Genomic DNA, 12,984 nt, shown 5'->3' on the forward strand with positions numbered 1-12,984 from the left:
ATATTGACAAATACTTTAAAATATGAGTTGAGAAGGTGTGAGTTGTAAGAAAACAAATGAGGTTGATTTATAGTGAAATATTCGACAGAGAAATCAAAATGGATTATCGCATTAATTCGAAGAGGATCATAATTTCCTTAATCGCCGAATAATCAAATCCAATATAGATTACAAAGATTTTTTTTCGGAGATCAATCGTGATGACGTCAAAAGATATGACGAATCACTATTATCTTATTTCATTCATTTATGATAACTTCACTCACACGCTTCGAGTAATAGAATTATTTTATCCATTCTTCTTGAACATGATAAAACTCTATAATCGTTATAATAACATTCTCATTGTTAGTCATGACGACCTCTATCAAATTTCGGGGGCGAAATTTCTTTAACGGGTAGGTACTGTGACGACCCGAAAATTTCCGACCAAATTTAAACTTTAATCTTTATATTATTCCGACACGATAAGCAAAGTTTGTTAAGTTAAATCTCAAGAATTTTAAACTGTGTTCATACATTCATTATAACCTCGACCAAATTCTGACGATTTACGAACCGTTATATATAAATAGATATGTATATGTATATATATATATTATAACTTGAGAATATTAATAAAGTATTAAACGTATAATACTTTACACAAACGTATTTGTTTCAATATTATTTTCGACGAAATTAAAAAAAAATATATTAAATGATTGAATTATTAGAAACATTGAATTATGATTACAAGTCTCTGTTGAGAGGTCCACTATGATTTGAGAAAATCTATTCCTCTTAACGATATTCAGAATAATTTGTAAAGCTATTTATAAATAAAAACAAAAAGTGTCATTTACGAAAGTTAGACAAAAGTTAGTGGAGAATTGGTTTCCATAATATTCTATTAATCTATTTTCAAACGTACAAAGATGTTTTCAGTTTAAAAAGAACTTTATTATTAAAACGTATATAACTTTTATAAATATCTAGAATCACTTTTGACAACTCATTACTTAACCAGTATAATAAATATAACGATATTTATATTTTATTTTATTAAATATATATAACGATTTAAATTAATATTATATATATTTATACGCGTATTATACATACATAGTTTTTATACTTTTACTATACTTTAACTTTACCTTTACTTTACTTTTACTTTACTTTAACTTTAATAATTCACTTTAATAATTCATACTTTAATAATTCACTTTAATAATTCATACTTTAATAATTCACTTTAATAATTCATACTTTAATAATTCACTTTAATAATTCATACTTTAATAATTCACTTTAATAATTTATACTTTAATAATTCACTTTAATAATTCAAAAATCTATTATAAATAGAATTCAATAGGTTTCATTATTTCATAGAAACTTGAAAATATATTTCTCTAAACTCTCTCAATATATATATATATTTGCTCTGTATTATTTCAAGATATTATTAGTATACATAAAATATTACGACGGAGTGCTGTCCGAGTGATTTCAAAATAGTTTTTTCTAATGAGTCGAAGCTAAGGAAATTATGGGTTATAGCTATGGAGGTGATGGGTATGGTTCATGGGTATACTCGTGAGGTCAATCTAGTGTTTATCATCTCCGTTACGTCTACGTACTTTCCTGCAATATTGAATCTCAATATTGATACGTTCGTGAATCCGAGGCCAACCTTGCACTTGTTAAATGACATTATATGTATTTTTACTACGAAATATAGTATTGTGAGTTTCATTACTCCCTTTTTATATATATTTTTGGGCTGAGAATACATGCGCTGTTTTATAAATGTTTTACGAAATAGGCATGAGTACTAAAACTAATTCTATGTGGGTTTAAACCAGAAATATACCCTTAGCTTGGTAACATTAAACTACTTGTCTATGTACGGTAGGCGCGAATCCTAAAGATAGATCTATTGGGCCTGACAAACCCCATCCTGACTATGGGATGCTTTAGTACTTCGAGGTTATTTTAAACACACCTGATCTGGTGTACTTCAGAGGGTAAAACATGAACGTTAAGGCTTGTTACCGGGTGCCTACAACTTATAGAATACTTTTATACACTTGCGAGTGAACATATATTTATAAACGGAAATTTTGTGGTCTATTAATATATTGAAATGATTGTTATGATAAACCTATGAACTCACCAACCTTTTGGTTGACACTTTAAAGCATGTTTATTCTCAGGTATTAAAGAAATCTTCCGCTGTGCATTAGCTCATTTTAAGGATATTATTTGGATTCATTCATGGCATATTTTGAAAGACGTTGCATTCGAGTCATTGAGTTCATCAAGATTATTATTAAGCCAATTATAGTTGGATGTATTATGAAATGGTGTGCATGCCATCAACTTTAGTTGTAAAGAAAGTTTGTCTTTTAAAAATGAATGCAATGTTTGTAAAATGTATCATATAGAGGTCAAATAACTCGCGATGTAATCAACTATTGTGAATCATTTATAATGTATATGAACGGGTCCTTTCAAGTACAAATCCCATCGACTCACCTAATAATAATGAAGAGTCGAATATATATTGGGAAGATTCACAAATTCCCGAAGAGGAACCGGAAGAGGAGGAACCGGAAGAAGAGGAACCGGAAGAGGAGGAACCGGAAGAAGAGGAACCGGAAGAAGAGATTCCGGAGGGGGAAATATTAGGAACCACATAAAAATAGATAAATAAAAGAAAATCCTCAACCAATGGGCCAAAGTTAAAAATGGTCAATGGTGTTTCCGCCAAGGAAGCAAAATACTGGGAAAATTACCAGTTTTCTGATGAATCGGATCCCAATGAGGATTCCAATGATGTTATAGAAATTACCTCGACCCAATTTGAAAAAGCAAAAGAAAACAATAAGGGAAAAGGCATCAAAATAGAAAAACTCGAGCCCAAAACCGATGAACTTTATGTTAACATGAAGTACCCTGATGGGGTGTACCGTAGACACCCGTATTTCTTAAACTTTCACTATAACCCGGGAACATCTAAGCCACCAGGTTTTTCTAGACCATTTGAGAAAAGAACGGCTCGTATTAGGGGAGCACCATATATCCCTAGGAAATTAGAGAAACGAACCAAGTCCGAAGAGGAAGAAATGAGTGAGTCGGAATAAAGAGTTGTAATCATGTTGTGTAATATATGTATTGTAGTATGCTTGTATTTTCATGTTATATGTAAAAATTGTTTGTATTGTTTGTTAATTATCTTTTACGAATCTAATCCTCGTCTATTTTACAGTATAAAAACACACAATGGACGTTATGGATAGACAACCGAATATTTTAGAAGACCTACCCGGGGACATGATTGATGAAATCTTGTCTAGAGTCGGTTAGAGTTCATCGGCACAATTATTTATGGCGAAATTAGTTTGTCAAACATTTGAAAGACGTTCCAGGCATGCCTTAGTTTATAAAAAGCTTTCCTTTAATAGATGGGGTATATCACATTGGGGAGACCATAAGTTACGCCGTGTTTTCTTTAAAGCATTGAATGCTGGGAACCTAGATGTAATTTTACGCTATGGGTTGAGAGCCTATTTTGACTCTACCTATCCCAACATAGGACTACGTTCTTTAGAAAGAGCTTCAAACATGCAACATAAAGAAGCATGTTATGTCTACGGGTTAGTAATGTTCGCTTCTCACCAAATCGAGAAAAAGAACATAGGATTGCAACTACTAAATAAAACATTCCCACAAGTGACGGATTCAGTAGTTGGGGTGAGAAATAAGATTTTTAGATTATTACGAGGCTGTTGGGCATTACGTAACCCTCGTCCTTTTGAAAACATTACAACATGCTGCCTAGCCAACGGTCACAACGGTTATTTTCCACAAGACCAAGGATGGGAAATAATACTATTAAAACCCGAATGCATGACTTGTTTCTGGACTTATGAATTACGTGTCTTTATTGACTTTGCTGAACGACTTGCGTATTAACTAGAATTGTCTTCACAACTGCCTTGTATCAAAGTTATTGTGTACTATATTTCATGCTATATGTAAAATAGCAGTAACGTAAGTTTATAAAATATTGTATAAAAGTTTGAATGCGAAATATTAATGTAATCAGTTTTTCATATAGAATTGTAGTAGTTGAATTGTATGTTAGCTACTAAGTATGAACTTAACGGGTAGGTACTACCCAAATGAAAAATTATAAAACGCTAATATGAAGAAAAAGATTTTATAAATAAGTTCATATTATGCTACGAAATACTATTGACTACTCTTAAAAATTCAATGTGATTAACTCAATTCTTTTGGCTAATTTTGAAGGAAATGGCACCGACGACTCTTCAGAACTTGAACATGAGCGAAGAAGACTTCCGTGCTTTCCTTGCAGCAAACATAGCCGCAGTACAGGCTGCAATGCAAAATAACAACAATAACTCAGGGTCTGACAGTGGAGTTAACTCCACAGGAAATCGTGTAGGATGCTCCTACAAGGCTTTCACTGCCTGTAAACCTCTGGAATTCGATGGAACTGAAGGACCAGTCGAACTAAAATGATGGACCGAGAAGGTCGAATCTGTGTTTGCTATAAGCAAATGTGCTGAAGAAGACAAGGTAAAGTACGCCACGCATACCTTCACAGGTACCGCGTTAACATGGTGGAACACCTATCTCGAACAAGTGGGACAAGATGCTGCTTACGCACTACCGTGGTCAGCATTCAAACACTTGATGAATGAGCAGTACCGTACCAGAAACGAAGTCAATAAGCTCAAGATAGAGCTTAGGGAATTAGGAAAGACGATTCACTTAGTTCTGTTTATTGTGTCCAAGAGTGTTCGAAGATGAAGAAGAGCAGATCGATGCGTTTGTAAAGGGGTTACCAGAGAAAATTCAGGAGGATGTGAGTGCGAGCGCGCCCACCTCAATGTAAAAGGCAAGCCGAATGGCTCACAAACTTATAAACCAGATCGAGGGAAGGATTAAAGAGCAGGCGGCCGAGGAGGCCAAAATGAAACAAGTCAAGAGAAAGTGGGAAGAAAATAATGACAAGGGTCACCAAAACAATAACAGTAACTATCGCTTCAACAATCAACACAACAATCACAATTTCAATCGCACCATTTTTCGCAACAACAAACGCAACAACAACCATCACAACAACAACAACTACAACAACCGTAATAACAACAAGAATCAGAAAAAGTCATGCCAAAGGTGTGAAGAGTACCATCCGACTGGGTTCTACATGACAACTTGCACCAAGTGTAAGAGAACTGGTCATGGTGCGACAAAGTGTGAAGTCTACGGACCAATGACCAACAGAATTAAAGGAACAAATAATGTCGGAACAAATAATGTCGGAACAAAGAATGCCGCCATTATTTGTTATGGATGTGGGAAACTGGGCCACTTCAGGACTAACTGCCCAAACCAAGGGAATACTAATGGACAAGGCCACGAAAGAGTTTTCAATATTAATGCGGCAGAAGCACAGGAAGACCCGGAGCTTGTTACGGGTACGTTTCATATTGACGATAAACCTGCTTATGTTTTATTTGATTCGGGTGCGGATAGAAGCTATATGAGTAGAGATTTTTGTGCTAAATTAAGTGGTCCATTGATGCCTAGGAATAATAAATTTTTACTCGAATTAGCAAACGGTAAATTAATTTCAGCAGATAAAATATGTCGGAATCGAGAAATTAAACTGGTTAGCGAAACGTTTAAGATTGATTTGATACCAGTAGAGTTAGGGAGTTTTGATATGATAATTGGCATGGACTGGTTGAAAAAGGAGAGAGCAGAGATCGTATGTTACAAAAATGCAATTCGCATTGTACGAGAAAAAGGAAAACCATTAATGGTGTACGGAGAAAAGAGCAACGCGAAGCTAAATCTTATTAGTAATTTGAAGGCACAAAAGCTAATAAGAAAAGGTTGCTATGCTGTTCTAGCACATGTCGAGAAAGTACAAACCGAAGAAAAGAACATCAATGATGTTCCCGTCGCAAAAGAATTTCCCGATGTATTTTCAAAAGAATTACCGGACTACCTCCACACCGATCCGTTGAATTTCAAATAGATCTTGTACCAGGAGCTGCACCAATAGCTCGTGCTCCATACAGACTCGGGCCCAATGAAATGAAGGAACTCCAGAGTCAATTATAAGAACTTTAGAGCGTGGTTTCATACGACCAAGTACATCACCATGGGGAGCTCCTGTTTTGTTTGTCAAAAAGAAGGATGGTACATTCAGGTTGTGTATCGACTACCGAGAGTTAAACAAACTTACCATCAAGAACCTCACTACCAAGAATCGACGACTTATTTGATCAACTACAAGGCTTGTCGGTTTATTCGAAGATCAATTTACGTTCCGGGTATCATCAAATGCGGGTGAAGTAGGATGATATTTCAAAGACTGCTTTCAGGACGCGTTACGGTCATTTTGAGTTTATGGTTATGCCGTTTGGGTTGACTAATGCACCTGCTATGTTCATGGACCTCATGAACCGAGTGTGTGGATCATACCTCGACAAGTTTGTCACTGTTTTCATCGATGACATACTCATTTACTCAAAGAATGATCAAGAGCACGAAGAACATTTGAGAAAAGTGCTAGAGTTGCTGAGGAAAGAAAAACTGTACGCTAAGTTTTCAAAGTGTGCATTTTGGTTGGAAGAAGTTCAATTCCTCGGTCACATAGTAAACAAAGAGGGTATTCAGGTGGATCCGGCAAAGATTGAAACCGTTTGAAAGTGGGAAACCCAAAAAACTCCGAGGCATATACGCCAATTTTTAGGACTGGCTGGTTACTACAGAAGGTTCATCCAAGATTTTTCCAAAATAGCAAAACCCTTGACTGCATTAACGCATAAAGGGAAGAAATTTGATGAAATATCCCGTTCATATTGATTATAAACGTTCCATATTAATTGATTTCGTTGAAAGGCTTTGACCTCTATATGAGACGTTTTTCAAAGACTGCATTCGATTTTAAAACAAACCATAACCTTTATTTTATCGTTAAAGGTTTAAAAATATTACGACGATTATCAAATATTGATAATCTAAAATATATAATGGTTTACAATAATATTACTGATAATGCTAAAAACGAACATATATTTCATAGCATTATTCCTCAAGAAAGACAAGCTTTTAGTTGCAATTGTTCTATTTACAAGTGATATTCGTTTAAATAATAAAAGGTGAAGACAAAAGACAGATTCGACGCATTGAAGACGCAAACGACCAAAAAGCTCAAAAGTACAAAAAACAATCAAAGAGGTTCCAATTATTGATAAGAAACGTCTCGAAATTACAAGAGTACAAGATTCAAAACGCAAAGTACAAGATATTAAATTATACGCAAGGACGTTCGAAAATCCAGAACCGGGACATGAGTCAACTCTCAACGCTCGACGCAACGGACTAAAAATTACAAGTCAACTATGCACATAAATATAATATAATATTTAAATAATTCTTATAATTATTTAATATATTATATTATTTATAAAACCGTCGGCAGAAGAAAACAATCAAATATGAGCCTCCCCAGATGGCCATGCGATCGCATGGCCTGGAAGGCATAAATCCATGCGATCGCATGAGCCCCAGTTCCAGCCCACATGCCTATAAAAATCGAGCTTTGGTGCACCAAAAAAATCATCCATCTTTCTCTTCTCTCATATATACGTAAAATATATATATATAATTTATATTTTAATTTTAATTTTAATTTTAATCCTAATAATAAGGGTATGTTAGCGAATATTGTAAGGGTGTAAGTCGAAATTCTGTCCGTGTAACGCTACGCTATTTTTAATCATTGTAAGTTATGTTCAACCTTTTTACATTAATGTCTCGTAGCTAAGTTATTATTATGCTTATTTAATCCGAAGTAATCATGATGTTGGGCTAATTACTAAAATTGGGTAATTGGGCTTTGTACCATAATTGGGGTTTGGACAAAAGAACGACACTTGTGGAAATTAGACTATGAGCTATTAATGGGCTTTATATTTGTTTAACTAAATGATAGTTTGTTAATGTTAATATAAAGATTTACAATTGGGCGTCCCTATAAATTACCATATACACTCAATCGGACACGATGGGCGGGGTATTTATATGTACGAATAATCGTTCATTTAACCGGACACGGGAATGGATTAATAGCCACTAGAATAATTAAAACAGGGATGAAATTATGTACAAGGACACTTGGTATAATTGATAACAAAATATTAAAACCTTGGGTTACACTCAGTCTACATCCTGGTGTAATTATTAAACAAAGTATTAAAATCTTGTTACAGTTTAAGTCCCCAATTAGTTGGAATATTTAACTTCGGGTATAAGGATAATTTGACGAGGACACTCGCACTTTATATTTATGACTGATGGACTGTTATGGACAAAAACCAGGCGGACATATTAAATAATCCAGGACAAAGGACAATTAACCCATGGGCATAAAACTAAAATCAACACGTCAAACATCATGATTACGGAAGTTTAAATAAGCATAATTCTTTTATTTCATATTTAATTTCCTTTATTTTATATTTAATTGCACTTCTAATTATCGCATTTTTATTGTTATTGTATTGCACTTTTAATTATCGTACTTTTTAATTATCACAAGTTTATTTTATCGCACTTTTATTATTCGCAATTTCATTATCGTTATTTACTTTATGCTTTAATTTAAGTCTTGTATTTATTTTTAATATTTTACATTTGGTTTTAACTGCGACTAAAGTTTTAAAATCGACAAACCGGTCATTAAACGGTAAAAACCCCCCTTTATAATAATAATATTACTTATATATATATTTGTATTTTTATAAAAGTAAACTAATATAGCGTTAAGCTTTGTTTAAAAAGATTCCCTGTGGAACGAACCGGACTTACTAAAAACTACACTACTGTACGATTAGGTACACTGCCTATAAGTGTTGTAGCAAGGTTTAAGTATATCCATTCTATAAATAAATAAATATCTTGTGTAAAATTGTATCGTATTTAATAGTATTTTCTGTAAAAATATAAGCTATTTTATATACTACTCTGCTAAAACATCAAGTATTTTTGGCGCCGCTGCCGGGGAGACTCTTAAACGCCGGAAGCGCAACGCTAATATAAAAAAAAAGATTTTTAGTTTACTTTTATTAAAATTCGTTTTTATAAAAATACGTTTTAAATATTCGAAAATATAAAAAGAAAAACAAAAATATAAATATTTTTAGGAGTTTGATAAATATTTAAGTTTTATAGAGTTTATTTATTACTATTTTTTTTTAGTTTGTAAAAATATAAGTTTTATTTAATTAATAAATATATTTTATATTTTACAGCAAAAACAGAAAAAAAAAATTAATTAATTCGGCCCGAACACTGTAGCAGCCCAGCTCTTGGCCCGAAACCCTAGCCCATGCGATCGCATGGCTGGGCAACTGAGGACTCATGCGATCGCATGAGCCCATCTGACACGCCAGACTGCAACTGCATTAATTACGCATAATAATAATAATTATTATATTTAAACCCTAATTAGGGTTATATATAATATATATTAATTTAGTTTTTATTATTAATTTGTATTTTTAGTTTAATTAGTTTATTTAAATTGTAAAATTAATAGTTTTATAAAATAAATAATATAAAAATAATATTTTTATAAAAATTGTACTTTTTACAACTTTTTATATATTTTTATATTTTGTCCCTTTTTAATCGTTTTAGCGTAATATTTGTATTTTTCGCTCATATTTAGTTTTAATTCATAGTTTTTGCCATAATTATTTCTACTTCTAGATTTTTAGGCTTTGCCGTAGAATTCCTTAAGTGCTTTTTCTGTAGACTAAGATTTAGGTACTTTAGAATTTTGTGACGCCTTTTTTAGTTTTAGTTTCTTTTTAAGTTAATTCCATTTGGGATTTAGTTTTTCCTGTAAGCTTTAATATTTTTAGACACCTTTTACCTATGTATCAATTATCATTCCAATTAGTAATTTCAATTTGCGATTATAATTTTAAGTTAGTTGTAGTAATAAGGTTATGTTAGTCAAAGTATTTTTAAGTTTTATAAGTTTCTTTAATTTTTCCGTCACCTTTTATTTTTCAACCATTTTTCTTTTCCGATCTTTTTCGACGAACTCTTTTTCTTTCTTATTTCTCGCTATTCTAGTTTTAGGACATAGATTTTTATTCTACTTCTTATCTAAATTTCTTAAAATTACGAAAATTTATTTTAAGTGGTTAAATTGATAGACATCAAAATTTTCTGGTTCGTAGTAATAGTTGGATTTTTACGTGGACCGGGTTATTGGAGCCAAACAGTCCTCAATTATATTGAGACCAAATGAATCCTGCCCCTCTGCTGCATCTTTTGGCTATTCGAAACGTGGGCAAAATCAGAAAAGTCTATTGATTGGATAACTTATTATAATTTTTCTTTCCTTTTTAAAACTAATAGGATATTCAGTGAATGCACCGAGCAAGACGTTCACCACCTTTTGTACGTTCACCACCTGTAACTAGATCAAGACATTTAGCAAATATAACCGCCGTTGATTTCTCTTTAGAATCGTCATCCAGTAGACCAAGTACTTCAGTTCAAATTTCCGATAATCCATTTTTTGAACCCGACCTCACAATTGAGAATCCGGAGAATATTCAGGAACGGTTCGTAGATCCTGAACCATTAAACTTTCCTCCGGAACCACCAATCATTCAAACAGAGATTGTTGAGGAACGAACCATTAAATCAGAATCCTCTAGTGATTCCGATTCAACAAATTCAATTATGGAGAATCTGGAACCTTTAAGTATGGAAGACCGAATGAGGGCTAAACGCACTGGCCAAGGTCATGCAATTTGTAGTGACCCGAACTTTTCCATGTTTATATATATTAATTGAGATTGATATTTACATGATTAAATGTTTCCAATATGTTAAGCAATCAAACTTGTTAAGACTTGATTAATTGAAATATGTTTCATATAGACAATTGACCACCCAAGTTGACCGGTGATTCACGAACGTTAAAACTTGTAAAAACTATACGATGACATATATATGGTTATATATATAGTTAACATGTTTTAATTATAAGTATGTATCTCATTAGGTATTTTAACAATGAGTTATATACATAAAAATGAGACTATTAATTTAAGAAACTCGAAAACGATATATATAACGATTATCGTTATAACAACGTCTTACTAGGTACATATGAATCATATTAAGATATTGATACACTTGGTTAATTATGTTAAATGATAAGTAAATATATTATTAAGTGTATTAACAATGAAATACATATGTAAAAATAAGACTACTAACTTAATGATTTCGAAACGAGACATACATGTAACGATTATCGTTGTAACGACATTTAACTGTATATACATCATACTAAGATATATTATATATCATAATATCATGATAATATAATAATTTAACATCTCATTTGTTATAATAAACAATGGGTTAACAACATTCAACAAGATCGTTAACCTAAAGGTTTCAAAACAACATTTACATGTAACGACTAACGATGACTTAACGACTCAGTTAAAATGTATATACATGTAGTGTTTTAATATGTATTCATACACTTTTGAAAGACTTCAAGACACTTATCAAAATACTTCTACTTAACAAAAATGCTTACAATTACATCCTCGTTCAGTTTCATCAACAATTCTACTCGTATGCACCCGTATTCGTACTCGTACAATACACAGCTTTTAGATGTATGTACTATTGGTATATACACTCCAATGATCAGCTCTTAGCAGCCCATGTGAGTCACCTAACACATGTGGGAACCATCATTTGGCAACTAGCATGAAATATCTCATAAAATTACAAAAATATGAGTAATCATTCATGACTTATTTACATGAAAACAAAATTACATATCCTTTATATCTAATCCATACACCAACGACCAAAAACACCTAAAAACACTTTCATTCTTCAATTTTCTTCATCTAATTGATCTCTCTCAAGTTCTATCTTCAAGTTCTAAGTGTTCTTCATATATTTTACAAATTCTAGTTACATAAAATCAAGAATACTTTCAAGTTTGCTAGCTCACTTCCAATCTTGTAAGGTGATCATCCAACCTCAAGAAATCTTTGTTTCTTACAGTAGGTTATCATTCTAATACAAGGTAATAATCATATTCAAACTTTGGTTCAATTTCTATAACTATAACAATCTTATTTCAAGTGATGATCTTACTTGAACTTGTTTTCGTGTCATGATTCTGCTTCAAGAACTTCGAGCCATCCAAGGATCCGTTGAAGCTAGATCCATTTTTCTCTTTTCCAGTAGGTTTATCCAAGGAACTTAAGGTAGTAATGATGTTCATAACATCATTCGATTCATACATATAAAGCTATCTTATTCGAAGGTTTAAACTTGTAATCACTAGAACATAGTTTAGTTAATTCTAAACTTGTTCGCAAACAAAAGTTAATCCTTCTAACTTGACTTTTAAAATCAACTAAACACATGTTCTATATCTATATGATATGCTAACTTAATGATTTAAAACCTGGAAACACGAAAAACACCGTAAAACCGAATTTACGCCGTCGTAGTAACACTGCGGGCTATTTTGGGTTAGTTAATTAAAAACTATGATAAACTTTGATTTAAAAGTTGTTATTCTGAGAAAAATGATTTTTATTATGAACATGAAACTATATCCAAAAATTATGGTTAAACTCAAAGTGGAAGTATGTTTTCTAAAATGGTCATCTAGACGTCGTTCTTTCGACTGAAATGACTACCTTTACAAAAATGACTTGTAACTTATTTTTCCGACTATAAACCTATACTTTTTCTATTTAGATTCATAAAATAGAGTTCAATATGAAACCATAGCAATTTGATTCACTCAAAACGGATTTAAAATGAAGAAGTTATGGGTAAAACAAGATTGGATAATTTTTCTCATTTTAGCTACGTGAAAAT

This window comes from Rutidosis leptorrhynchoides, chromosome 8 (assembly GCF_046630445.1).
Source record: "Rutidosis leptorrhynchoides isolate AG116_Rl617_1_P2 chromosome 8, CSIRO_AGI_Rlap_v1, whole genome shotgun sequence".
Lineage (NCBI taxonomy): Eukaryota > Viridiplantae > Streptophyta > Magnoliopsida > Asterales > Asteraceae > Rutidosis > Rutidosis leptorrhynchoides.